The 27,424-nt window shown below is 43.0% G+C and overlaps 1 protein-coding gene and 1 long non-coding RNA gene across 2 annotated transcripts in view; one reads left to right on the forward strand and one right to left on the reverse strand.

Moving 5' to 3' along the window:
- Window positions 1-27,424, reverse strand: part of FBXL17 (F-box and leucine rich repeat protein 17) — a 520,630-nt gene that overhangs the window by 61,406 nt on the left and 431,800 nt on the right. The window lies entirely within an intron of this gene.
- LOC129640774 (uncharacterized) lies at window positions 6,845-11,839 on the forward strand. Its single transcript, XR_008708983.1, has 3 exons — window positions 6,845-6,937; window positions 7,573-7,758; window positions 11,685-11,839. It is a non-coding gene; the product is annotated as an uncharacterized LOC129640774 (long non-coding RNA).

The following is a 27,424-nucleotide window of genomic DNA, read 5'->3' on the forward strand; positions in this document are numbered from 1 at the left end:
TAGTTTTGGTCACTGCTTCCTGTACAATATTATAAACCTCCATCCATAGTTCTTTAGGCACTCTGTCTATCAGATCTAATCCCTGGAATCTATTTCTCACTTCCACTGTATAATCATAAGGGATTTGATTTAGGTCAAACCTGGATGACCTAGTGGTTCTTCCTACTTTCTTCATGTTATGCATGAATTTTGCAATAAAGAGCTCCAGATCTCAGTCACACTCAGCTCCAGGTCTTGTTTTCACTGACTGTACAGAGCTTCTCCATCTTTAGCTGCAAAGAACATAATCTGATTTCAGTATTTGCCTTTGGCGACGTCCGTAGAACTGCCTCCTGCGTTGCTGGAAAAGGGTGTTTGCTATGACCACTGTGTTCCCTTGACAAAACTGTTAGCCTTTGCCGTGCTTCATTTGGTACTCAAAGGCCGAACTTGCCTGTTACTCTGGGTATCTCCTGACTTCCTGCTTTTGCGTTCCAGTCCCCTGTGATGAAAAGGATGTCTTTATTTTGGTGTGAGTTCTTGACGGCCTGTAGGTCTTCACAGAGCCATTCAACTTCACCTTCTTTGGCATCAGTGGTCGGGGCACAGACTTGGATTACTGTGATGTTGAGTGGTTTGCCTTGGAAACAAATGGAGATCATTCTGTCATTTTGAGATTGCACCCAAGTACTGCATTTTGGACTCTTCTGTTGAGTATGAGGGCTACTCCATTTGTTCTATGGGATTCTTGCCCACAGAAGTAGATATAATGGTCATCTGAACTAAATTTGCCCATTCCCATCCATTTTAGATCACTGATTCCTAAGATATTGATGTCCAATCTTGCCATCTCCTGCTTGACCACATCCAGTTTACCTTGGTTCATGGACCTAACATTCCAGGTTCCTACACAGTCCTGTTCTTTCCAGCATCGGACTTTACTCTCACCACCAGACACATTCGCAGCTGAGTGCTGTTTCCGCTTCTGCCCCGCCACTTCGTTCTTTCTGGAGCTGTTAGTAACTGTCCACTCTTCCCCAGTATCATACTGGACACCTTCCGACCTGGGAGGCTCATCTTGCAGTGTCGAATCTTTCTGCCTTTTTATACCCTTCATGGAGTTCTTGAGGCAGAAATGCTGGAGTGGGTTGCCAGTTCCCCCTCCAGGGGACCACCTTTTGTCAGAACTCTGACTATTCCCCGTCCATCTCGGGCAGCCCTGCATGGCATGGCTCATGGCTTTACTGAGTTACACGAGCCCCTTCACACCAACAAGCCTGTGATCCTTGAGGGGGCAGAATCGTGGCTATGCTCAAAATCCCCAACTTCAATCAGCTAGAATCTAAAAGAGGAAAGGATTCTACCGGCAATAGTAACACACACAAAAACTGTTCTGTAGGAATAAACCTAATAAAACAGGAAATATCTTTGTGGAGAAAATCATTAGAGCTTATTAAAGGGTATAGAAGAAGACCAGAAATGGAGAGTTTTATCAAATTTATAATGGGAGAATTCAATTTTATGAAATATATCATCTCTTCAGAAAAACCTATACATTCAGCACAATCCTCCAAAATCCAACACTGTTTTTAAACAAAAACTAAGAAATTGATTGTAAAATTGATATCAAAGAATGCGAAAGGCAACTCTGAGAAAGAATTAAGGGGGAATAAATCTACTAGACTTCTTGTCAGAATAAAGTTACAGTAACTAAAACAGTGCAGTGCTGGTGGCGGAACGGGCAACGGCGAGGCCCCAGGAACAGGCTCCTAAACATGAACCAGAAACAGGCTCCTAAACATGAACGGGCAACGGCGAGGCCCCAGGAACAGGCCCCTAAACATGAACGGGAAACGGTGAGGCCCCAGGAACAGGCCCCTAAACATGAACGGGCAACGGCGAGGCCCCAGGAACAGGCTCCTAAACATGAATGGGCAACGGCAAGGCCCCAGGAACAGGCCCCTAAACATGAAGCATCTGTGCATGAGAGAAGCGCATGTCAAAGCAGAGCAGAAAATCGCCTGTGAATGATCCAGACAGCACATCATCATTACATAAAAATTGGTAGATACCAAAGTGAAGTCACTCAGTCGTGTCCGACTCTTTGTGCCCCTGTGGACTGTAGCCCACCAGGCTCCTCTGTCCATGGGATTTTCCAGGCAGGAATACTGGAGTGGGTTTCCATTCCCTTCTCCAGGGGACCTTCCCGACCCAGGGACTGAACCCAGGTCTCCCTCATTGTAAGCAGGCACTTTACCGTCTGAGCCACCAGGGAAGCCCAGTAGATAACAATCTTACGTGTTAAAAAAAAAATCCCAAGTCAGTTAGAGACCTAAACAAAAGAAAATAAAATGAAAATAATTGTAATACCATAAAAGATATCTTTTTGACTTTGCGTTGAGGAAAGATTACTTAATAATGGAAACGATAAAAAATAATACAAAATAGAAAATGGTGTTTCCTCTGTGCCAGACACTTTGCATGTATTAACTCATCCACTTCACAACAACCTATGAGGCAGATGTTATTACTACCCTCATTTTACAGCTGAGGAAATGAAGGCACTCAGAGATTATGCAAGTTGTCTAAGATCTTAGGGTCAGTAAGCGGCACAGCTGGGTTTCAGATCTTGTCTCGAGGCCTGAGCACATAAAAGAACAGACTGATGAATGTGGGCCATAAAATTCAATCTCTTAAAGACAGATATTTTAAGCTACGGTAAACAAGCAGCAGACTGAGAGAAAATATTTGCAGCGTGTAACAAAGAATTAGTATCAAGAATACATTTTTTTAAAACATGACAAAAGTCTACAAAAATAGAAATGAACAATGGCTACAGATAACTTAGAGGAGAAATCAAACTGGCTAATAAGTATGTAAAACTATTCATATTCACTACTAATCAAGGAAATGCAAATTAAAATACCACTGGATTTTCTTATTGGACAAACGAGGAAATACAATAGTTTGATAATACAAGGTGTTGGGATGAATTAGGACAACGAGTACTCCTAGTGCTGCTGAGGAATTACCCATCTGTGTGGCTGCTTTGGACGACACACTGGCAATATCAATTAAACTAAAAAAGAGTGCACCTCAGGGCTCACATTACGCTCACATTAGGGAGCGCTTACTATGGTCTGACCTGTAACTTAGCACCTGATATATATTAACTCATCTAATCCTTGTAACAACTCTGTGATGAGGAGAATGAAGCTCAGATTGTTTAGGCAACTCATCCAAGGTCCCACAGCTAGTAAGTAGAGAGCCAGGAATTAACCAGCAAAATATACTGCTTTGCTGCACGCAAAGAGGTCTACAAAGAGGAATTTGTAATGGTAAAAAATGAAAAAGCTTAAAGTTCATCAATAGGGGAATAGATGAATACAACATGACATGCTCATTTCATGTGATTCACAAAGTAAAAGAGCGAGCTAGCTCTGTAAGTTGGAGAAGGCAGTGGCACCCACTCCAGGACTCTTGCCTGGAAAATCCCATGGATGGAGGAGCCTGGTGGGCTGCAGCCCATAGGGCCTTGAAGAGTCGGACACGACTGTGCAATTTCACCTTCACTTTTCACTTTCATGCACTGGAGAAGGAAATGGCAACCCACTCCAGTGTTCTTGCCTGGAGAATCCCAGGGACAGGGAAGTCTGGTGGGCTGCAGTCTATGGGGTCGCACAGAAATCAGACAAGACTGAAGCGACTCAGCAGCAGCAGCTCTGTAAGTATCAACATAGATGTATCTCACAAGGATTTTCTAAGGGTATATATGTATGAACGTGTATAAAATAGTCTGCAAGCAGTGTACCTGTCACAAAGCTTTCCATTAGGGAAGAGGAGCGGTTGCTGGAAGGAGGTTCAGATTTATCTGTAACTCCGTACAGGTTTTAAAGGACACAGTACTCATATATTACCAGTGCAGTGAAAATGTAATAATAAAGTTCACATCAGTTCAGTTCAGTTCAGTCTCTTAAGTCACGTCTGACTCTTTGTGATCCCATGACTGCAGCACCCCAGGCCTCCCTGTCCATCACCAACTCCCGGAGTCCACCCAAACTTATGTCCATTGAGTCGGTGATGCCATCCAACCATATCATCCTCTGTCGTCCCCTTCTCCTTCTGCCTTCAATCTTTCCCAGCATCAGGGTCTTTTCCAATGAGTCAGTTCTTTGCATCAGGTGGCCAAAGTACTGGAGTTTCAGCTTCAGCATCGGTCCTTCCAGTGAACTGAAATCCAAGGACTGATTTCCTTTAGGATGGACTGGTTGGATCTCCTTGCAGTCCAAGGGACTCTCAAGAGTCTTCTCCAACAGTTCAAAAGTATCAATTCTTCAGTGCTCAGCTTTCTTTATGGTCCAACTCTCACATCCATATATGACTACTAGAAAAATCATAGCCTTAACTAGACGGACCTTTGTCAGCAAAGTAATATCTCTGCTTTTAATAAGCTGTCTAGGTTGGAGAAGGCAATGGTAGCCCACTCCAGTACTCGTGCCTGGAAAATCCATGGGAGGAGGAGCCTGGTAGGCTGCAGTCCATGGGGTTCCTAAGAGTTGGACACAACTGAGCGACTTCACTTTCACTTTTCACTTTCATGCATTGGAGAAGGAAATGGCAACCCACTCCAGTGTTCTAGCCTGGAGAATCCCAGGGATGGGCGAGCCTGGTGGGCTACCGTCTATGGGGTCACACAGAGTCGGACACGATTGAAGTGACTTAGCTAGGTTGGTCAGAGCCTTTCTTCCAAGGAGCAAGTGTCTTTTAATTTCATGGCGGCAGTCACCATCTGCAGTGATTTTGGAGCCCAAGAAAATAAAGTTTCTCCCTGTTTCCATTGTTTCCCCATCTATCTGCCATGAAGTGATGGGACCAGATACCATGAGGACCATTCCTGAAGGAGTTTCAGTGGCTTAACCAGGGTGGCAAATAGCTATTGTAAGATTGTAAGTGGTTTATGCAAGCAAAACATTCTCTGACATAAATTGTACATATGTTTTCTTAGGACACTCTCCCAAGGCAACAGAAATAAAAGCAAAACAAACAAATGGAATCTAATCAAAACACAAGTTCTGGCACAGCAAATAAAACCATAAACAAAATGAGAAGACAATGTACAGAATGGGAGAAAATATTTGCAAAAAATGTGATGAGCTTAATTTCCAAAATATACAAACAGCGAATACAACTTAACGAGAAAGCAAACAACTCAAATGAAAAATGGATGGAAGATATAAATAGACATTTCTCCAAAGAAGACATACAGATGGTCAACAGACACATGAAAAGATGCTCAACATCACTCATTATTCAGTTCAGTCTCTCAGTGGTGTCAGACTCTTTGTGACCCCATGGATTGCAGCATGCCAGGCCTCCCTGTCCATCACCAACTCCCGGAGTTCACTCAGACTCATGTCCATTGAGTTGGTGATGCCATCCAACCATATCATCCTCTGTCATCCCTTTCTCCTCCAGCCTTCAATCCTTCCCAGCATCAGGGTCTTTTCAAATGAGTCAGCTCTTCGCATCAGGTGGCCAAAGTATTGCAGTTTCAGCGTCAACATCAGTCCTTCCAATGAACTGAAAGCCAAGGACTGATTTCCTTTAGGATGGACAGGCTGGATCTCCTTGCAGTCCAAGGGACTCTAAAGAGTCTTCTCCAACACCACAGTTCAAAAGCATCAATTCTTTGGCGCTCAGTTTTTTTTATGGTCCAACTCTCACATCCATACATGATGAGTGGAAAAACCATAGCCTTGATTAGATGGACCTTTGTTGGCAAAGTAATGTCTGTGCTTTTTAATATGCTGTTTAGGTTTGTCATAGCTTTTCTTCCAAGGAGCAAGCATCTTTTAATATCATGGCTGCAATCACCATCTGCAGTGATTTTAGAGCCTCCAAAAGTAAAGTCTCTCACTGTTTACATTGTTTCTAATTATTCAGTTCAGTTCAGTCGCTCAGTCGTGTCCAACTCTTTGAGACCCCATGAATCGCAGCACACCAGGCCTCCCTGTCCATCACCAACTCCTGGAGTTTACTCAAACTCATGTCCATGGATTCGGTGATGCCATCCAGCCATCTCCCTGTCATCCCCTTCTCCTCCGGCCCCGAATCCCTCCCAGCATTAGTCTTTTCCAAATTAGAGAAATGCAAATCAGAACTACATAATGAGGTCCGGCCTCACACCAGTCAAAAGTACCATCATTAAAGAGTCTATAAATGAGGGTGTAGAGAAAAGAGAATCCTCCTACAGTGTTGGTGAGAATGTAAGTTGGTGCAGCCACTATGGAAAATAATATGGAAGTTCCTCAAAAAACTAAAAATGCATTTACATATGGTCCAGCAATCCCACCCCCGGGCACATATCTGGATGAAACTCTAATTCAATAAGATCCATGCACCCCTATGTCCACAGCAGCACTATTCACAGTAGCCAACACATGGAGACAGCCCACAGGTCCATCAACAGGTGGGCGGGGTAAAGAAGACATGGAGATGGCCCACAGGTCAATCAACAGATGGGCGGGGTAAAGAAGACATGGAGACGGCCCACGGGTCCATCAACAGGTGGGCGGGGTAAAGAAGACACGGAGACGGCCCACGGGTCCATCAACAGGTGGGCGGGGTAAAGAAGACACGGAGACGGCCCACGGGTCCATCAACAGGTGGGCGGGGTAAAGAAGACATGGAGACGGCCCACAGGTCCATCAACAGGTGGGTGGGGTAAAGAAGACATAGAGACGGCCCACACGCCCATCAACAGGCGGGCGGGGTAAAGAAGACACTGTATATATACTGGGTTGGCCAAAAAGTTTGTTTAGATTTTTCCATATGGAAAAACCCAAATGAACTCTTTGGCCAACTCAATATATACAATGGAATACTACTCAACCATTAAAAAATAACAAAATAATGCCATATGCAGCAACATAGATGGAATTAGAGATTCTCATACTAAGTAAGTCAGAAAGAGAAAGACAAATACCATATGATATCAATCTAAAATATGACACAAATGAACCTATCTGTGAAAGAGAAACAGAGTCACAGACACAGATAACAGATTTGTGGTTTCCAAGGGGAAGGCCGTCAGCAGGGGGTTGGACTGGGAGGTTGCAAATCATTACATATAGAATGAATAAACAAGGTCCTGCTGTATAGAACAGGGAACTATATTCAATATCCTGAGATAAACCATAAAGGAAAAGAATATATTAATTTTAAAAAATGTATATATATGTGTGTAACTGCAAAAATTAACATAATCTTGTAAATCAACCAGACTTCAATAAAAATAAATTTTAAAAATGATTGTAAGTGGTTTAAAAGACAAGGGCACATTTTGAATCATAACAGTCATTAGCTTTTCACACAGTAGGCTCACAATAAATACTTCCTGAATTAGAGACTTCAGAAGGATGTGTGTTTGAGTGGGAGGGTGAGGACGAGTTTCCGAAGGAGTTTCAGGAAGCTGACCCGGACTGTGATATCAATTCCAAGAGACGAGCCATGAAGGAAAAAGGGGAGGTGTCCTTTGTGTGGGACTGATAGGTTAAAGAGAGGTTTATTTGGCTGTCTTTGTTATCCCCTGAGGAGGCAGAGGTATAGAAATGGCATCAAGTCTTGGCGTCGGGCAGAGGAAACGGGAAGAGAGAAGCACGTGTGCTGGGCTGAGAGAACAGACATTTTCTTCTGGGGCAGGAGCAACGGGAAGAAGACCCACAGAGAGTCGGCCGTGCTGAGACTGGTGACCCCAATGATGAGGACGTCACCTTGCAGGTTTCCTTGATCCTCCTGGAAAACTACTTAGATAAGAATGGTTGAGAACTCCCCTGAGAATCTTTGATCCTCAAGTGAAACAGATCCATTAAACTTTTCATCACACCACATCCGGGAGACTATCCAACCAAAGGACAGCTAAGTACTGGGGATTGTCCAACTCTTTGCGACTCCATGGACTGTAGCCTACCAGGGGAGGCTATGCGTCCATGGTATTTTCCAGGCAAGAGTACCAGAGTGGGTTGCCATTTCCTTCTCCCGGGGATCTTCCCAGGACAAGGGAAGGAGGATGAGAAATAATCAGGAAGCAGCCAACATATATCCCCTGTGACAGTAACAAGGGTCCAAATTTGAATACCTAGGCTTGAATCAGCTGGAGGAAGTTCATCTTGTCCATTATCCCACTCTATTCTCCACAGAAGTTTGGATTTCCTTTTAGAACCAACCGATCCCCAGTACTTAGCTGTCCTTTGGTTTGATAGAACCCATCTTCAGCCCTGGAGTTAGGCTATGAGGAACTTAACACGTTTGAATTCCATCTGCAGATTCTTACTTCACTCAGGATGGTATTTATGAGGTACTGGGTCTACCACTGCTACCTTTTTGCTACCGCAAGGAGAATCTGCCTAAGGACAACACCAATAGACTGAGGGAGGCAAATGGAAAGCAATGCAGGAAAACAGAGCTAGAGCCTGAGAATGCGAACTGCTGGTCCAAACTTCATGGCTAACTGGGACTGCCTCTTCAGGGTCTTCAGGGCCATGAACCAGTCAAACCCACCCTTCCTTTTTTTGTTCAAACCAGTTGAGTTGGGGTTTTTTTATTAATTGCAACCCAAAGATTCCTGACCATATTCCATGTGTTTGATAAATGGTTTTAAAAATAAATGTGGATAGAACCCTGAACTACATTTTAGTCATTGATGGAGAGGCTAATAAACTTATCTTTTGTGTACAGAAAAACTAGTTTCTTACTATAATTGAAAGTTTAAAATATATTATTTGCTTAGACCCAAGCATCCCTTCATTATTTTTAGAACTTCCTAAAATTTATGCCATATGGAATCTGGAGGGGGATGTTTGAATTCTAAATGAAGAGTCTCAACCATTACAAGCTGCATGAAACATAAGTAAAACATTTTTGCCAATTTTTAAAATTGTATTTGTATACCCTATTTTAGATCTGGGAATCTGACACTGAAAATGGTCTCAGATTTAATGTTGATTTGTATTCAATGCCAACAATAAAAAAAAGAACCCTAGTTAATATGTCTTTGGTGTTTTTATTTTAGCGAACTGCTATTTCATAAGAGCGGTTTCCCAGATTGAGTAGGGGCTGGAGGGGGTGGGGGGCAGGATGGTTTATTCTTTATATGTGAAGAAAAATTTCCACCAATAGTCTGGAAAAAATATGCAACCGTCTTTTCTGCAAGAACTTAAGAAAGTAATGAGATTTTTTTTTCCCTCCTTAGCTTCTAAGAAATTTACAGTGAACCACATTGTTCTTGTGTAATCTAGTCTTGGGACATATAATTTTAGAACCCGAATGTACCTTTCTGCATGTAAAAATAAAAGTAATTTTGGCGCTTATAATAAATCAACAGCTAAACAGGAGAGTTGTGTTTACTCTAGCCTTGTCTGCTGCCTTATTCAGCTGCTAGAACCAAATACCTTCATCCAAACCTGACTTCCCCAACATTTCATCATTACTGCTAGTTCTCGCGGCCTCCCATCTGCGCTCAATCAGCCTGACATCTATTGGCTCAAAGAACTTCACACATCTGCCAGCAGACAAAGGATGCCTGATGCCAGCTATCCACGCTAACCCATAGGTACCTCTGGACTTCTCATTCTTGGCGTTTTGCAGAGAGTTTCTCTTACTATATAAAAGCTCATTTAATTCTTTCTTTCTCAGGCAATAGATTTTTCTTCTTGGGTGAGTGTTGGCGGGGGTGGGAGCAGGCGGGGAAGTCTGCTAAGACCCTAAGCTGGCCGCTGCTTCTGGGTAGAGCAGACCTCACCTGTGTCCCGCTGGATGGTGTAGCTGGTGCAGTAAACACAAGACACAGATCCCAGGTATTTGTCCGTATTTATTCTATAAAGACTAGGTGGTTTGGGACTACAATCATCAAATCCCTTGTTCCACAAGGTTTTATAAAAAGTAAGACCACCTAAACGTAGTTTAGTGTCAAGCTTTTAAAATCTAAAACAAAGTGTACCCTGGAGATGGGGAGGCTCTTGGTGGTGGCTGAAGGCGCTGTGAGAACCCCTCAGATCCACACCGCAGGCGAGCACAGAGGTGAACAGGGTCACCCCAGTTACTTCAGCCTCTTTTCTGACTCTCTAACTTTCCTTAAAGCTCCATCGCTTCCTGCTTACCTTTTTTTTTAAAGTAGTTTCATGAGATAAAAATGACACCAAATAGATTTGAGAATATACGATTTCTGACAAGCCTGTTCTTTCCTCCAAGAAATTCAACAATAAATAGGCATTATGTTTAATCATTTCAAATGAAGTCAACTCTAAAATCTGCTATTTTTATTCCAGAGCACAGGCTATAGGAACGTCTTTCTTCTTTCTTATAGAAGAAAATAAACTTCTTAACTGAGCTATCCTATTTCCCCTGGCTGCTGGGCATAAAATGTGCCATTTAACTCAAGAATATTTTACCTCTTCCATTTATCCTGTTCATCTCTCACAAAATAATGTACATTTTTCACCTTCAGCATAGACTGAATGAGAAAATGCCTTCAACATGTGGTCAAAGAAGTTTGTTTTCTGAATTAAAAATCCTCAGAATAAGAAACCATTTTCTCAACATGCTAAAATTTTAGTCTTTGAGCATGATCAAAGGTTGTGTCACTAAGACACAGCAACTTTGGGTCTAAGAATCCTATTTAGGATTTCCTATTTCACAGCCTATCAGGGCATTCCTCTCCTTTCCTTAGGGCACTTCAAAGAAATGAGTAAAAGTTTCTTGAATATATAAATGCAAAATATATTTAACCCTGTTAACTTGCAAATATCAGTAGATTGGGACCACCAGGACCACCAGAGTATTAGTACAACTATGATTCCCGGCTGCTGACAGAAACTGTCAGCTTCCTAGGAGGGAGTAAATACAGCGTGGGGCAGGTTTCCCTATTTTCTTTTGCTAATTTCTAAGATTCCTGAAGATTTAAAATGATCTTGTGAGGATGCTGGTAAAACCACAGCTGAAAATCTACAGCCTGAGCATTCTGCAAAACCTAAAGAGGAAATAATATCAAAAGCTTTAGAAAGCTGTGGGTTTTTCTTTTTTTTTTTAAAGAAGGTGAAAGATGAAAGGAAAACCTGCACAAGTAGCATACCAAGAAACAGACGGTCTTTTAAAAAAAATGAACCAAGCATGTGCCTTCCACAAGCACGCTTCTTAACTGTAGCATACTGAGCACTTTTATGCAGATTATTTCACTTGCTAAACGCAGAGCCGAATAAACTGGGTTAACTCATTGACATTAAGTGACATCGTATACTTGGAGCTCATCTACTATTTGGTCTGTAAACACCTGATATGCAAAATCGCATGAAGAAACTAGTGCCAAGCCGGTTTAAGATTAACCAATGTTCAGGGAAGATTTAAAAGGCTTGGCTTTCATTTTGCGAAAAGATGCTCCCTTTCATATTTAATCAATGAACTCAGTTCCGTTTTAAGCACTCCATTTAGAATGTATGATTTTGTTTCATTTTGGCTTATTCCAAAATGAGTTAAAAGAAGCTTAGGAACTACAAGGGGGAGGGGGAAGGGGGAAAAGAAAAAAACACCTCAAGAACTTATACCAGTTAAAACAGAAAATTTCACAAGCAAAACTCCGAAACACGTAGATTATTGACTTAACCTCCACTGGGCAGAGTGAGGACTAACAGCTTGAGTTTATTTCTATTTAGCACAGGGTCATAGAGACATTAACGACGGCCCTATCTGCCTGCAACCTGGGGGCCCCAGGTTCGATCCCTGGCTCGGGAAGAGCCCCTGGAGAAGGAAATGGCAACTCCCTCCAGTATCCCCGCCTGGAGAACCCCATGGACGGAGGAGCCTGTTTGGGCACAGTCCACAGGGTCGCAGAGAGTCGGACAAGCCTGAGCGACGTCACTTTCACTTTCCGGCCCGTGTCCTCCTCCTCACTTGGCTTTGCAAGGGCCGTCTGCTCAAGCCTTGGTGAGGGAGCCCTTCAGCGAGGGTCAAGGCAGACCGGCTGCCACGCGGGAAAGCAAACCGCTCTCTCGGTTCCTTGATGGGAGAAGAGCAGGACCAGCGCGGGCTCTGCTCTGGAGAAGAGGGGGCAGGTCTCCCTGTGAAGGGAACCCGCAGGCAGGCACAGCCGGGGGCTCAGTGAGCGCACAGGGCCGCCTGCAGGGCAGAGGGGCCTGGAGGGGCTGGAGCGGCCGTGGACACAGCGAGGAGAGAGCTGCTGCGGTGAGCGCGTCTTAATCTGTTATTCAACACGCCCGTTTTTTCAAGGCATCTGCATCAGCACGCTTTCATTAAAATTTGAGTACTAACTTTACCAACTGATTTATTTTTTTTTCTCTTTGGGCAAAAAGCTTTGTGTAACTTATATGACCTCTCACTTTACTATTGCTAGTACTGATCACAACAGACAAGCAAATTCTGAAGACTAAAAGGTTTGTAACAAGGAAATAGTCACACGTTTGCACTCACATAACTGCACTGCTTGTTGATGGATACATAAAATACATACATTGAAATATCTATGTATATAGATCTCTATTTAATCTATATTTATGTTTGAAAGAGTTACATGGCTGACATGCACCTCTGTAAATGATATAAATAAAATCCCAGTGCTCCACCAAGTTATGGACAGCAAAGTGGTTTCATTAGGCGACCAGCCCCTCAGAGATGAGGACGTGTCACGTTCCTTCGCAGATTTCCGTGCTTAACCTTGCTGCGTAACTGCGCCAACCGAGGGGTGCGCAGCCCTCCTCTGGATTTTGTCCTCTGATTCAGGGAAGCCATGCATGAGCTCTTGTTTTTGTGCTGCTTATATCTTAAACTTGACCCTCTATCTGCTTACATTACTCATGGATTATATTGGGGTAGGGGGGGTGGGGTGTAGTACAGAACCTAAGCATTTGATAACTTAATTTTCAAGCCTCATGTCTTTCTCATGTTCCACTGTAGTAACACTTTGGTTGCTGCTGCTGCTGCTGCTAAGTTGCTTCAGTTGTGTCCGACTCTGAGCGACCCCGTAGACAGCAGCCCACCAGGCTCCTCTGTCCCTGGGATTCTCCAAGCAAGAACACTGGGGTGGGTTGCCATTTCCTTCTCCAATGCATGACAGTGAAAAGTGAAAGTAAAGTCGCTGGAGTGGGTTGCCATTTCCTTCTCCAATGCATGACAGTGAAAAGTGAAAGTGAAGTCGCTGGAGTGGGTTGCCATTCCCTTCTCCAATGCATCCAAGTGAAAAGTGAAAGTGAAGTCGCTGGAGTGGGGTGCCATTGCCTTCTCCAATGCATCCAAGTGAAAAGTGAAAGTGAAGTTGCTGGAGTGGGGTGCCATTGCCTTCTCCAATGCATTAAAGTGAAAAGTGAAAGTGAAGTCGCTGGAGTGGGGTGCCATTCCCTTCTCCAATGCATGAAAGTGAAAAGTGAAAGTGAAGTCGCTGGAGTGGGGTGCCATTGCCTTCTCCGAACACTTCGGTTACCTTGCAACAAATACTACTTGCATCGTGTTGTTGTTCTTTTTGGACACAGAAACACAGATTTCCCCTGAATCAGAAAGAGAAAAAGCCTGTAGGGTCCTAAGTAAATGGAAATTGCCTTTCTTGCTTTGGCTACTACATAACACGCAAGCGGGGCCCCAGCGCTGGCGGGCTCGCGCATCCGCGTCTGCTCCATCAGCAAGTCTTGCTGGCGCTGCCTTCCGCTGATCCAGAAGCCAAGTGCCTCTCTGACCGCCTCTGCCGCCGCTCCGGTCCAAGCCAACCTCCTCTCCACCTGAATCATGGATGACTCCAACAGCATCTAATCGGCTCCTCTCCATCTGCCGTTGGCTTCCTAGAAACCACTCTCAGAAACGGCCAACGGGATCTTGTACCAGCGAATCAGCTCGAGTCTCCCTCCTCCTCGCAAGGGCAGTCTCTGGAGTCAGCCTCACTCAGAGTAACGTCCTAAAATAAAGGCTTTAATGTTCTGGTCCCCGCTACCTCGCCGTCGTCTCTCTTCCTGCCTCTGCTGCTGCTCGCTCTACTTCACTCACACTGCCCTCCTCACTGTTGGACCAACAGACAAATCACTCTCGCTTCTCACGGCCTTGGAACACCATAGTTCCCTCCGCGCAGATTCACTCAAGGCCCCTGGCTCCCAAACCTTCGCGCCTGGCATCCTCACCTGCCTCAGACCTTTCAGAGTCCCTTTCTCAGTGAGATCCTCCCTCAATCTCCTTGTCATTGTTTTTAAACTTTTTATTTTATGTTGGCATATAGTCAATTAATAATGCTGTGTTACTTTCGGGTATACAGCAACGTGATCCATTTACACATACGCATCTATTCTTCACCGTCCAGGTTATTTCCGAGTGCTGCGCAGAGTGCCCCGCGTCATACAGCGAGGCTCTGCTGGCTGATAAATGGCACCACTCCCTGCCGTTCCCAAGCTCCCCGGCCTGGTCTTACGTATCAGCTGATTCTACTTCATCCCATACATTAGATCGGAAGCCCCCAGGTCAAGAATTTTGGCCTGTTTCTTTCACTGCTTTATCTCCAGTACCTATGACAAGCCTGGGGTATGGTGCTCAATAAGTACTTCAATAATAAATGAACTGAAAGATGGCTCAATAGTATAACCAAGCAAACTTTGAGGATCTAGTTTTATGCCAGAATTGCATAATGCATACTCCAAACTTAAGCCCAAACAGCAAAATTAGTTTTATGACTCTTTTTCAGTCTTTAGATATACTTCAAAATGACAGTTCTTTTCTGACAAGTTGGCAGATTGAGAAGCAAAGTGACGGCCTGCTGCACTCGTATCTAAATCGTGGACGTGAATCTGAATACATGGCCCACAAAAAGCTCTGCAGCACGGACTTTGTTACTTTAGCAACAAAACTCTGGTGGCCAGCAACAGTTAACCGAATTTTTAGATGAATATGAATTATTACAGAAGATTGGGACAACTTAGCTCAATAGGAATCTGAGATTTTTTGGATGGTCAACTTTAAGGGACTGTGAAGTGACATGTGGGATATGAATAAATCCAACCCCAAATTCTGGAGTGAACTTTTCAGAAAATCAAATGACTTCTGTCTAGCACCTTTTATAAATCTAGCAGAAACCAAATTTACATCAATGCCAAAGGCAGAGTGAATCTTTCTCCAGGAAGTGCCTAATCCTGCAATAAACCTGTTGAAGAGACAGGTTTAATGTTCACCAAGGCTAAGTGTTTAAGAGGTCTCCATAGTATAATTTATCACTACTACAACTTTTTGCTTTGCTTTCAAAGCCGTGAAAATTGCTCCCTAATCCCACCAGGAACTAAGTTGCTCATATCAGGATCACAGTTTACAGTTCGTTTCTATTTTCATAGCACTTCTTTGTTTATTGCTTGATGAAAAAAATATATGCTATTATATGCACTTCAAAGCTATAGGATGTAATCACATGAAAATTCAAAGGGTAAAATATACTGCTTGACGATAATAAATTGAGTAAAAACAAGGCACAATAACTTGAATAGAAGATTTCAGATTTAAATAGGCAAGATGGAGGTGGTCACTGAATTTTTATTTCCAACCTCGTCAGAAGTTAATTATCCACACACTCTTAGTACAACCTTAGAGTCCATGTGATTTATTCAGGAATTCTGAAGGCTAAACATCCCTGGGTTCTTTTCATCACACTAGTTATTAAAAAAAAAGTGTGCTAAATTTACCATGTGTAACAGTGTTCAAAGTTAAGGTTGCTAAAGAGAACATTTTTATGTTTACATGGCAAATATATAAAAAGAATAAATAAATACACAGTTGGCAAAGACTTATTTCCATTTATTCTGCTTTAAAAAGAAACCAATTTTTTAAATTGTGTAAGTCTATATGCACACACATACTAATTTGGTGCCAAGGCCCATTTTCAGGAAGACACTTTATGACAGTGCTAGTTAATGAATGCCCTTCATACAGGCCTGGAGTGCAGGAGTGGGAAGGCCAGAGGCACCTGCAGTAACACGCACACTGGCCTTGGAGTACGCAATGAAGCAGGGCAAAGGCTAACAGAGTTCACCAAGAAAATGCACTGGTCATAGCAAACACCCTCTTCCAACAACACAAGAGAAGACTCTACACATGGACATCACCAGATGGTCAACACCGAAATCAGATTGATTATATTCTTTGCAGCCAAAGATGGAGAAGCTCTATACAGTCAGCAAAAACAAGACCAGGAGCTGACTGTGGCCCAGACCATGAACTCCTTCTTGCCAAATTCGGACTGAAATTGAAGAAAGTAGGGAAAACCACTAGACCATTCAGGTATGACCTAAATCAAATCCCTTATGATTATACAGTGGAAGTGAGAAACAGATTTAAGGGACTGGATCTGATAGACACAGTGCCTGATGAACTATGGACGGAGGTTCGTGACATTGTACAGGAGACAGGGATCAAGACCATCCCCATTGAAAAGAAATGCAAAAAAGCAAAATGGCTGTCTGAGGAGGCCTTACAAATAGCTGTGAAAAGAAGAGACATGAAAAGCAGAGGAGAAAAGGAAAGATATAAGCATCTGAATGCAGAGTTCCAAAGAATAGCAAGAAGAGATAAGAAAGCCTTCTTCAGCGATCAATGCAAAGAAATAGAGGAAAACAACCGAATGGGAAAGACTAGGGATCTCTTCAAGAAAATCAGAGATACCAAAGGAACATTTCATGCAAAGATGGGCTCGATAAAGGACAGAAATGGTATGGACCTAACAGAAGCAGAAGATATTAAGAAGAGGTGGCAAGAATACACAGAAGAACTGTACAAAAAAGATCTTCACGACCCAGATAATCACGATGGTGTGATCACTGACCTAGAGCCAGACATCCTGGAATGTGAAGTCAAGTGGGCCTTAGAAAGCACCACTATGAACAAAGCTAGTGGAGGTGATGGAATTCCAGTTGAGCTATTCCAAATCCTGAAAGATGATGCTGTGAAAGTGCTGCACTCAATATGCCAGCAAATTTGGAAAACTCAGCAGTGGCCACAGGACTGGAAAAGGGCAGTTTTCATTCCAATCCCAAAGAAAGGCAATGCCAAAGAATGCTCAAACTACCGCACAATTGCACTCATTTCACACGCTAGTAAAGTAATGCTCAAAATTCTCCAAGCCAGGCTTCAGCAATATGTGAACTGTGAACTTCCTGATGTTCAAGCTGGTTTTAGAAAAGGCAGAAGAACCAGAGATCAAATTGCCAACATCTGCTGGATCATGGAAAAAGCAAGAGAGTTCCAGAAAAACATCTATTTCTGCTTTATTGACTATGCCAAAGCCTTTGACTGTGTGCATCACAATCAACTGTGGAAAATTCTGAAAGAGATGGGAATACCAGAGCACCTGATCTGCCTCTTGAGAAATTTGTATGCAGGTCAGGAAGCAACAGTTAGAACTGGACATAGAACAACAGACTGGTTCCAAATAGGAAAAGGAGTTCGTCAAGGCTGTATATTGTCACCCTGTTTATTTAACTTATATGCAGAGTACATCATGAGAAACGCTGGGCTGGAAGAAACACAAGCTGGACTCAAGATTGCTGGGAGAAATATCAATAACCTCAGATATGCAGATGACACCACCCTTATGGCAGAAAGTGAAGAGGAACTCAAAAGCCTCTTGATGAAAGTGAAAGTGGAGAGTGAAAAAGTTGGCTTAAAGCTCAACATTTAGAAAATGAAGATCATGGCATCCGGTCCCACCACTTCATGGGAAATAGATGGGGAAACAGTGGAAATAGTGTCAGACTTTATTTTTCTGGGCTCCAAAATCACTGCAGATGGTGACTGCAGCCATGAAATTAGAATACGCTTACTCCTTGGAAGGAAAGTTATGACCAACCTAGATAGCATGTTCAAAAGCAGAGACATTACTTTGCCAACAAAGGTCCGTCTAGTCAAGGCTATGGTTTTTCCTGTGGTCATGTATGGATGTGAGAGTTGGACTGTGAAAAAGGCTGAGCGCCAAAGAATTGATGCTTTTGAACTGTGGTGTTGGAGAAGACTCTTGAAAGTCCCTTGGACTGCAAGGAGACCCAACTAGTCCATTCTGAAGGAGATCAGCCCTGGGATTTCTTTGGAAGGAATGATGCTGAAGCTGAAACTCCAGTACTTTGGCACCTCATGCGCAGAGTTGATTCATTGGAAAAGACTCTGATGCTGGGAGGGATTGGGGGCAGGAGGAGAAGGGGACGACAGAGGATGAGATGGCTGGATGGCATCACTGACTTGATGGATGTGAGTCTGAGTGAACTCCAGGAGTTGGTGATGGACAGGGAGGCCTGGCATGCTGCGATTCATGGGTTGGCAAAGAGTCGGACACGACTGAGCGACTGATTCGATCTGAGTTAACTAATAGGAGACAAGTGGTAAGGTCTAGGGAGCTTTCTATCGTTAATGATAAACTGGAGCCTTTCTCAGATTTCATCTCAGAGCATCCTTTGGCAGAATTTTAGTGTAAAGTGTTAGGAGGAGGTCTGGTGCTGGTTTTAGAAAATCCTAAACATTTACCCCCGACTTTTGATTATAGTTTCAGCTTTTTGCCAGCAAATGCTTCCTTCCAAAATGGAATCTGATTTGTCTCCCGTCTCCTTCATCCCTGTGTTAGGTACCCTATAGGATGCAGGGGGCACCGCTGGGCACACATATCCCACATTCGCATACATCCCCATATATTCCACATATTTTCACATACAGCACTAAGGTACCAGTGACACAAACTTGGTTCCAATGAGCCTCATGATGGATGTTTCACAGCAGAAATCAGCCACTGAAGAGGAGAGCAGCACCAGAGGAAGGGGCTGGTCACAGGGAGGAGCGTGAAACAGGAGACAGCAAGCCACGCTTCTCATCCTTATTACACAACCCCATGCAGAACCCGAGGAGCTACACGCCAGCCGGCTCTCACCGTGGATGCTTAACAGCAGGGAGGGGCAGGCAGAGCTGCCGGGGCGAAGGGCCCAAAACTCCTGTTTCTGCACCGGCCAGGGGTCAAGGCGGCTGGGTCGGCCTCCCGTGAACCCGGAGGGGTCCAGGACCAACAAGGCATCACGTCCACGACCTCAGCCACGAAGCAGGGCAACGGAGAGGTGAGATGAGAAGAAAGCAAGCACAGGCCAGAGACAAGGCCGAGACCCGCGGCCACGACGGAGGATGGCGGAGAGGGACACACTCTCCCCAACCTATGAAGACCCCTTCTCAGTGATGTCGGGGCCGCCCACACTTGACACTGAAATAAAATATTCGATTCCTCTCCCCTCTCCTGCTGTCCCTGCTGCTCCTCCCTCCACCTCCTGCTTTCCAGGGAGACAAAGGCACAGGACTCAAGCTGACTTGGCCCGGACTTGCTGAGTTCTGACTCAACTCAATTTCAGTATCTACAGCGCCTGTTCATACAAAGCTCACCCTGCCTGTGACCGGGCAGGTGGGACAGTTCTGCTGAGGACTTCAAAGATTGTGGCAGACGCTTGGGGCATCACCAGGCAGGTTCTGAGCAAGGATGCCTGCACCGGCTTCCTTACACGGATACCCAGTGAAGGCAAGAATGACAGGGAGAAGCCTGTAAGATATGTTTTCCCTTTAGCGTATGGAACATTTTATTTCCCAAATGGGTTGAGGTCAGAACTCCACAAGGCACGCTGGATCTCTGAGTGTGGAAGGTTTGCAGTGTATGCTCTGGGCTCTGGAGCCACTAATATGTATTAAAGTCCACAGGACTATTTCACCATGTAATACATTACAACATCGGAAAAATCAATGTCCTAGGGCACACAAAGATGAATACAGAGCTTTTCAATTATCTTTTTTTTTTTCTAAAAATATTTCTCTTTTCAAATGGATTCAAAAGGCAATATGATACTGTTTTCATTTTTCATTAAGAAGATGTTGAGTCTATGCAAGGATCTCAACCGGTTCAATCCCACTGGGTAATGGCCCACTGGGAAAAGCAGTATAGACCCCTGAAAACACAGTAGGTTAATAAAACTCTCCCTGAGAGCTCAGTGAATGAAGATGAGGTACCTTCGGCAAATTGACTTGTCTGTTTAACAGTCTAGCTGCACCCAACTCAAGACTGACATGGGCTTTTTTTTTTTTTTTAAACCAATGTCTTCTGTCAGTAAGTACATGGATCACAGCATTGTTTTAAAATAAAATTTCCTGTCACATTCACATCTTGGGAAATATAACAGAAGCAATCCTAAAAGCCTAGCTTCTTCGTATTCAGTCAAATAAGAAACTCGAGTCGGTTTAACACCACAGGCAGAAACCTAACTTTCAATCTCAATTACCCAAAGGCTCAAGGTCATCTGCCACCTTCGAAAAACTAGCCCTGCACAAAGATGACGCAGTATCAAGAACAGCCTTGGAGACTTCCCAATTTCTTAGGGGGCAGAAAGGAATATTCTAGCGGGACACAGAGCATCCCTTCTGTGTTTCAGAACAGCTGTGTTCTATCTCATGCCCGAAGCACTCCCTACTGGTGCTAATAAGGTGTGCAGAGAAGGCTTGGCGGGCCTGTTACAGCGGCAAAGCCCTTTGTCCAAACAAAATTTTACAAGAAAAGCCACAACCATACTGAAACCAAAGGCGGAGCACCTCGTGGCAATGGGTGTCCAAGTTGTGTTGGGGGTGGGAGGAGCAGGAAGCAAGGAAGTAGGGTCTAAATGGCGCTGGAGCACAAAAGATGTTTGACCAGTACTTGTGAGAAGACTAAATGACCTATCATTTCAGGACAGGACAGACTGGCCTGCTCTGAGATCCCACGGTGTGTTCACCTCAAATACACCCCACTTGTGCTTGCCTCTCGGGCCTAGGTGGCGTTTTCATCTTCATTCTGGCCTCAGTAAACAGGTCCCTGGAACCAGGGGAGAACTGGGTTGTTTGAGCCATGAGCAAGTGGAGATTTATTAAGCCTCCGACTCCTCCTATTTCTAGGCGGCAACGTGTCCTCTTAACTCCCAGGTACCTACCAATTGTATTTCCCCAGCTGCCTGGTGCATTGACAAAGAGTGTCTGCTCATGAGCATCCTCCAAACCCCAACAACTAGTACTCCTTTGTCAGAAAATCCACTGTCAACAGCTCAGTACTCTACTGCTGAGAGCAGGCCTCCTTTTCAGATCTTTGTATCACTGCTACAGTGAAGGAAAATGCCTTGTTTTAAGCTGGAAAGAGTTAAGGTTCTTTCCGACAACACTAGAGTACTTGATATGCTATGTTTATTTTCAAGGACACAGGATCCTTAATATCCATTCTTTCATTGATTCATTCAACAGAAATTTATTGAGCGCCTACTCTGTGGGAAGCACTGTCCTTGACATTGGGGTATAATGATGAATAAGACAGATAAATTCTCCTCCTCCATGGCGGGAATGTTCCAGTGGGAGAAGTCAAACAAACATACAAACAAATAAAGGAACAAGAATACATACAGAACGCAAGATAGTGAGGAATGTGCTGAAAAAAGTAAGCGGGGCGGGCTGGAGCAGATGAGGGCCTGTGACAGAGGGCTGTTCTGGATGGGATAACCAGAGACCTTCCACCTGAGGAGGTGACATCCAAGTCTGTGAGACGAGACCTGAGAAAGTGTTCCCCTAGACTTCAGTTTGTATATAGCCTACACCAGAAAATACCAAAAATATGAAGGAAGTACACAAAATATCTTTCTATTTTTCTGCATTTATGTGGCTTGCTACTGCTGCTGCTGCTAAGTCGCTTCAGTCGTGTCCGACTTTGTGTGACCCCATAGACGGCAGCCCACCAGGCTCCCCCATCCCTGGGATTCTCCAGGCAAGAATACTGGAGTGGGTTGCCATTTCCTTCTCCAATGCATGAAAGTGAAAAGTGAAAGTCAAGTCACTCAGTCGTGTCCGACTCTTAGCGACCCCATGGACTGCAGCCCACCAGGCTCCTCCATCCATGGAATTTTCCAGGCAAGAGTACTGGAGTGGGGTGCCATCGCCTTCTCTGTTTATGTGGCTTAGTTTCCACTAAAAGCTAACCTCCATGGTGGAGAGTCACATAATTTCTAATCAGGTACGAGGAGTCATCTTAGAGAAGTATTTATCACACATAACTGGGTAGTATGTTCCAGAGGGCGTCCGGGTATCTGCATAGTGCTTCATGTCAAATTAATAATCATTAATTAAGGGTTAGCGTATTCAGAATAAGCAGGATTAATTAAAAAAAAAAAAGAAGCAGTCAGGTCAGGATTTAACTGTCTATATAAAACTTTCAAGCAGACAAGGTTGGGTCTTGAGGTTGCCCTAGTCTCCTAGAATTCTCTTTTCATCATACTCACCACCAGTGTACCTGGCGTCTACATACTTTACAGCTTAGCAATTCTGGATTTAACTAAGTAATTGAAAGGATCTGCCCTGAAAAGAAGCTGAGGAATCCTCCTTTTAACCTAAAGGCAATTTCACCAGATGATCTGTTTTAAATTGAGTAAACCATCCATCACAAAACTCTTGAAATCAATTTAAGAATTCAACAAAACTCCTTGTGCCTAATAACACCTTGCTCAGCTGCAGAGGAAAGCTACAAAGATAATACGTGAAAGAGAGCAATTCTGAAATCTTTGCATTTTCTGATTTGTGTTACAGTATAATACAATGAAAGAAATGCTTTTGACCCTGTCAAGTGGAACCTCAAGGACAAAGATTTTATCGTTTCTTTTCCTGGAAAATTGATGTAAAGATTCAATTTACTTTGGACTGTCCAAGTGCTTCAGCAACTGAGGAAGAAAAAAAAGATTGATTTTTCATATGGATGTTATGTAATTAAGTTCTAATTTGATAAAAGAACTGATCAAAAAGTGGTGGCCATTCTAAAACGTTCCTCCTTCCCAAACAATTACTTGTAATGCTTTCAGAAAGAAAACTCTCAAGTGTATTTCCCTCTATGTATATAATTCAGGTGCTGTGTTTCCATACTAATGTTTATATCTATAACACACACATTTATACAAATGCTGGAGATACATATATATATCCATAAGATATACAGATCCATAGGATACATGATATATCCATAATTATATCTTATGGATATATTTATATCTTATGGACATATCTACATCTTATGGAGGTATCTCCATCTTATGGACATATCTATATCTTATAGATATATCTCTATCTTATGGACATATCTGTATTTTATGGACATATCTGGACCTTATGGACATATATCTTATCCCTCCTCTTGTGCATCTATGTCCTCTGAGCTTGTCACACACAGCCGCATGTTGCAGCTGTGCAGTGTGGATCTGTGATGCACCTGAGACCCCGCTGCAAGAGTGCTCGGACCCCAGAGCATGCCTGGGCAGCACATGGTGCTGGTTGAAAATACTGAGGAATCAACTCCCCAGAAGCAGCCCTTGGCCAACAAGAGAAAGGCAAAGGTTGACAAATACCTCATTTTCCTCTCTCCTTGAGGAGACAACTCAGAGGCAACTTCTCCGTCACCTCCCAGAAGCCCTCAGAGGGCCTGGGTCCCAGCGGCCCCTGCAGTCCCGTGTTCATAAGTCCACCCTCTCAGGGCTTTCTCGTCCTGCCCTGTCTCCATCCGTGACCCTCATCCCTGCTCCCCGAGACAGCCTCTTAGATATTTTATTCAAGTCCTTGCCTCAGAAGTCTACCCTGGGGAATTATAACCTAAAGTAATCTACATCTCAAATATGTAAAGAGACTATTAATGATAAAGGATAGATCCAGCCCCCCAATTTTTTTTTGCATTTCTTATAACACCTACACTCACCGCTTTGTACACAAAACGGTAATGATGATGGGGAAAGCATGTCCTCTGCGTCAGGCACTGGGCCCTACTTTCTACCCCACTGAGTCTCTCCACGGCCCTGTGAGTGAGGTTATTACTAAAGGTAGAGACTTGATTTCATCACTCACTGCTCACAAGGAGTAAAACGTTCCTAATGTTCCTGAAGCCGAAACGAACACTGCCACTACTATGCCCTCTGCTTGCCTCCCTTCATATGATTATCTTTTTGATGATGATGATGATAATAATAATAAAGGAGAGACGTTTATTTTTTTATCTAGAACAGACAGGCTGTTATTATGACATCCTAACTTTACTGTGAAGCCTCAGGTTGTTCAACAGTATCTAAAACATATCAGGCACTCATTAAATACCTGTTGCATAAATACAATTTTACACAAGATGTAAGAGTGACTTAGAAAGGTAAGCAACTTGTCAACGGTTCTGCTGTAAATGACAGAGAGGATTCCAGAGTTCAACCTCTTAATCCCCCACTATACCGGAAGATGAGGAGTAGGCAGTCCACTCAATATTTATTTGCTCTGGATTGTGGAGAGATAAAGAACTATGTGGGTTACTAATACATTTGCTGTCACATCAAAAAAATAATCTGCATTATTTGCATCTTCATTTACCGTTCACTGAGCTCCCCTGGCGGCTCAGATGGTAGAGAATCTGCCCACAACGCAGCAGACCTGGGTTCGATCCCTGGGTCGGGAAGACCCCCTGGAGTAGGGCACGGCAGCCCACTCCAGCACTCTTGCCTGGAGAATCCCATGGAGAAGAGCCTGGCAGGCTACAGTCCATGGGGTCGCAAAGAGTCAGACACGACTGAGCGACTTCACTTACTGTTTATAGTCATAATTCCTCTGGCTACCTGCATCCTTTCCTGCTCTTCCTCCTTGCATTTTATGAATAAGTAAATTCATGTGCCTCCCTTGGATATGGTGAGACTATTCCAGTGTGTAATTTGGTGATTAATGTCTCATGATCTCCAGTCAATGTCTTACTGTCTAACAGCCACCTCTCAAGTCAAAGGAAGCAGAATAACTAGTCTATTCGAGTTACATAAAGAAGTCTCTCCTTTATCGTTACCACAAGTGAAGCAGGTAGACAAGATAGTCGTGGCAATATTTTTTCCACTTCAAAATAAATTAGGAACATTTGGTACTTTTAAGAAAAAATTTTTTTCCCGTTACTAATGAACATTTTTGAGTTGTCTATACCTGACTTCTCTCTGATAAGTTAATGGAGAACTGGAAACCTATTTATTTTTGTTGGACTACTGACTTGAATTTTGTTTGAAAACAAAGCACAATAAAGTGACTGATGAAACATTGAAAGAAAAAACAGCAACAACAAGTAAGTACCTAAAAATGGTAACTGTAAATTACATAGATGAATAAGCCATGTAAAAAATATGTTAAACTTTGTTATCTATAGAACTGGCCTTCAGTGGTCATTAAAAATGATGGTCTCTAAGTCCATTGACTTTTAATAAAAAGACACCAAATAGAAAAACAAACGCTAAGTCAATTTCTCTTCAAATATTTAAAATGTTAAAGGTTAATCTATGTTGCTGAATTAGCCATGACAGAGTGAGATGTTGTAAATAATAAACGGCCTCTAATAATAACTGTAACATTATATAATGATAACTGTAACATTATATAATAGCAGTATTTAAATAATGGCTCAGAGTCACATTGCATGCTGTCAGCAACTAGCCATATGAGGAAAGAATGCAACAGTAACTCCTACTACACAGTTATGTTACCCAAGATTTCAGAGAAGAGCAAGGAAGTACGTATGGCTCTTTACAAAGCATTGAAGTCTTTGATTCTTGAGCATCCCATCTGCCCAACAGCTAAGAACAGCCACTTCCTTTTATACAAAAGATTATGAGCCAAATGTGAAAACTGAAACATACAGAGAAGAATTTCTTCAGTTAATAAGCTCTCATAAGACTTTAACTATAAACACATAATGATTCTCTAGTAAATAAAACTGGATATAAAAGAGCATATTATCTATCACAAGGTTATGGTTTTCTCTAACACAGTAATTTTCTTTTGAAGAAAAGATTCTATAATTTCAAAGAAGTATGCTTCAAGGGGAGGAAAAGCCCCTCAGTCTTTTAAAAAATTATGGTAATACACTGACACCCAACATAACGAACTCTTTCTCTTGACACACGCTGATTGGTATTCTGCACGTATTCCAAGAAGTTAGGACACAGGATAAAAGAGATCACACTTGGCCTTTTTTCGTATCATGTTAGCAATTACTCTTTTCAATTCACCTCTTCTTATAACTGACCTCGTTTGGCAAGGAGATATTGAATATCCAAATATTTTAAGGATGGTAGATAATATTGCAAAATGATTAATTTCTTACCATCCACCTACAGAGCCTTTAAAAGTATTAAAGCTACCCTGGGAAAAGAAGCTCTTGGAGAGTTCCTCTCAACCATAATAAAGGAAATTCTAAACAATAATTAATATGAGAAAATATGATTGCTCTTTGAGCACTGTTGAAGGAAACGTGAGTGTACGTTAAAATTTGGTAAAGAGAAGCAGCACGCAGAAACACATAAAGAGAAGACAGGGCTCCTATGGGGCCCGCTCAGGCTCCAAGGAAAGCTTTTCACGAAGATTAAAGAGGCAGTGGGAAAAAAAGAGTTTGACTAGCTTTTCAGGAAAATACATATACAGTAGCGATCCATCACACTCTTGGTTGTGAAACATTTATTCTTTTAAACCTTTATTTACTTAAGTGAGTTTAGCTCTAGGATTCTTTCTAAGAGACAAAAAGCTACTTTGATTTTTTTAAAAGTTAGCAAAGATGACCTCCCCCAAAATACCTGCCAGATATTTCTTTTGAAGAGGTTATACTGCATTTAGAAACATCACATTTTTCACTTTACATACAGAAACTCCACAATTACTATTGCTTCTAAATGACCTTACATACTCAGATTTAAGGAAGACATATAGCTTGCACACTTAGTTCACTGATCAATAGCTTCAAAATTTTATTTTTGGGGAAGAAACAAGAGTCTGAAGTGAAAGAGGTAGTGGTTTTAACAGGATTAATTCCTAACATATTATTACCGGAAGAGCAAGACACATGTGTCCCTAATCTTCCCAGTAAGGGTCTTCATCTGTTATGCCGCTGTAGGCCCGCCTGGGATTACATAGTCGTCACTGAGGGTGCGTGCAGCCGGTTTGCAGAAAACGTGCTCTTAAAACAGAAGTTACGTGTTTCCTAATTACCTCTCTGGAAGAAGAATTTCTTGCTAAAGCAGATTCCCCCCCCACCCCCCGCCCAAACATACATTGACGCCAGGAAACAGAAAACAATCTCTCCCCTCGTACAGGACTGACTAGTCTAAGGCTCTCCATCTCTGCACTGCCATTTTACCATTTACCTTTATTTCCATAGTTCAGTAGAGGGGAAATAACACAAGGCAATGAAAGGTGAACTCTCTCTCTGCCTCAAAGGAACCTGCCATGGTGGTGTGAAAAGAAACTCCCTGTCAATACTGAAGACTGTTTAGACTAAACAGACACAATAGGGAAAAAGTCTTCAGAGAAAAATTCACTTTTAAATGGCCTGCCCTTTTATTTCCCTTGGGGAGGGGTG

Source organism: Bubalus kerabau, chromosome 1 (genome assembly GCF_029407905.1).
Source record: "Bubalus kerabau isolate K-KA32 ecotype Philippines breed swamp buffalo chromosome 1, PCC_UOA_SB_1v2, whole genome shotgun sequence".
Taxonomy (NCBI): domain Eukaryota; kingdom Metazoa; phylum Chordata; class Mammalia; order Artiodactyla; family Bovidae; genus Bubalus; species Bubalus kerabau.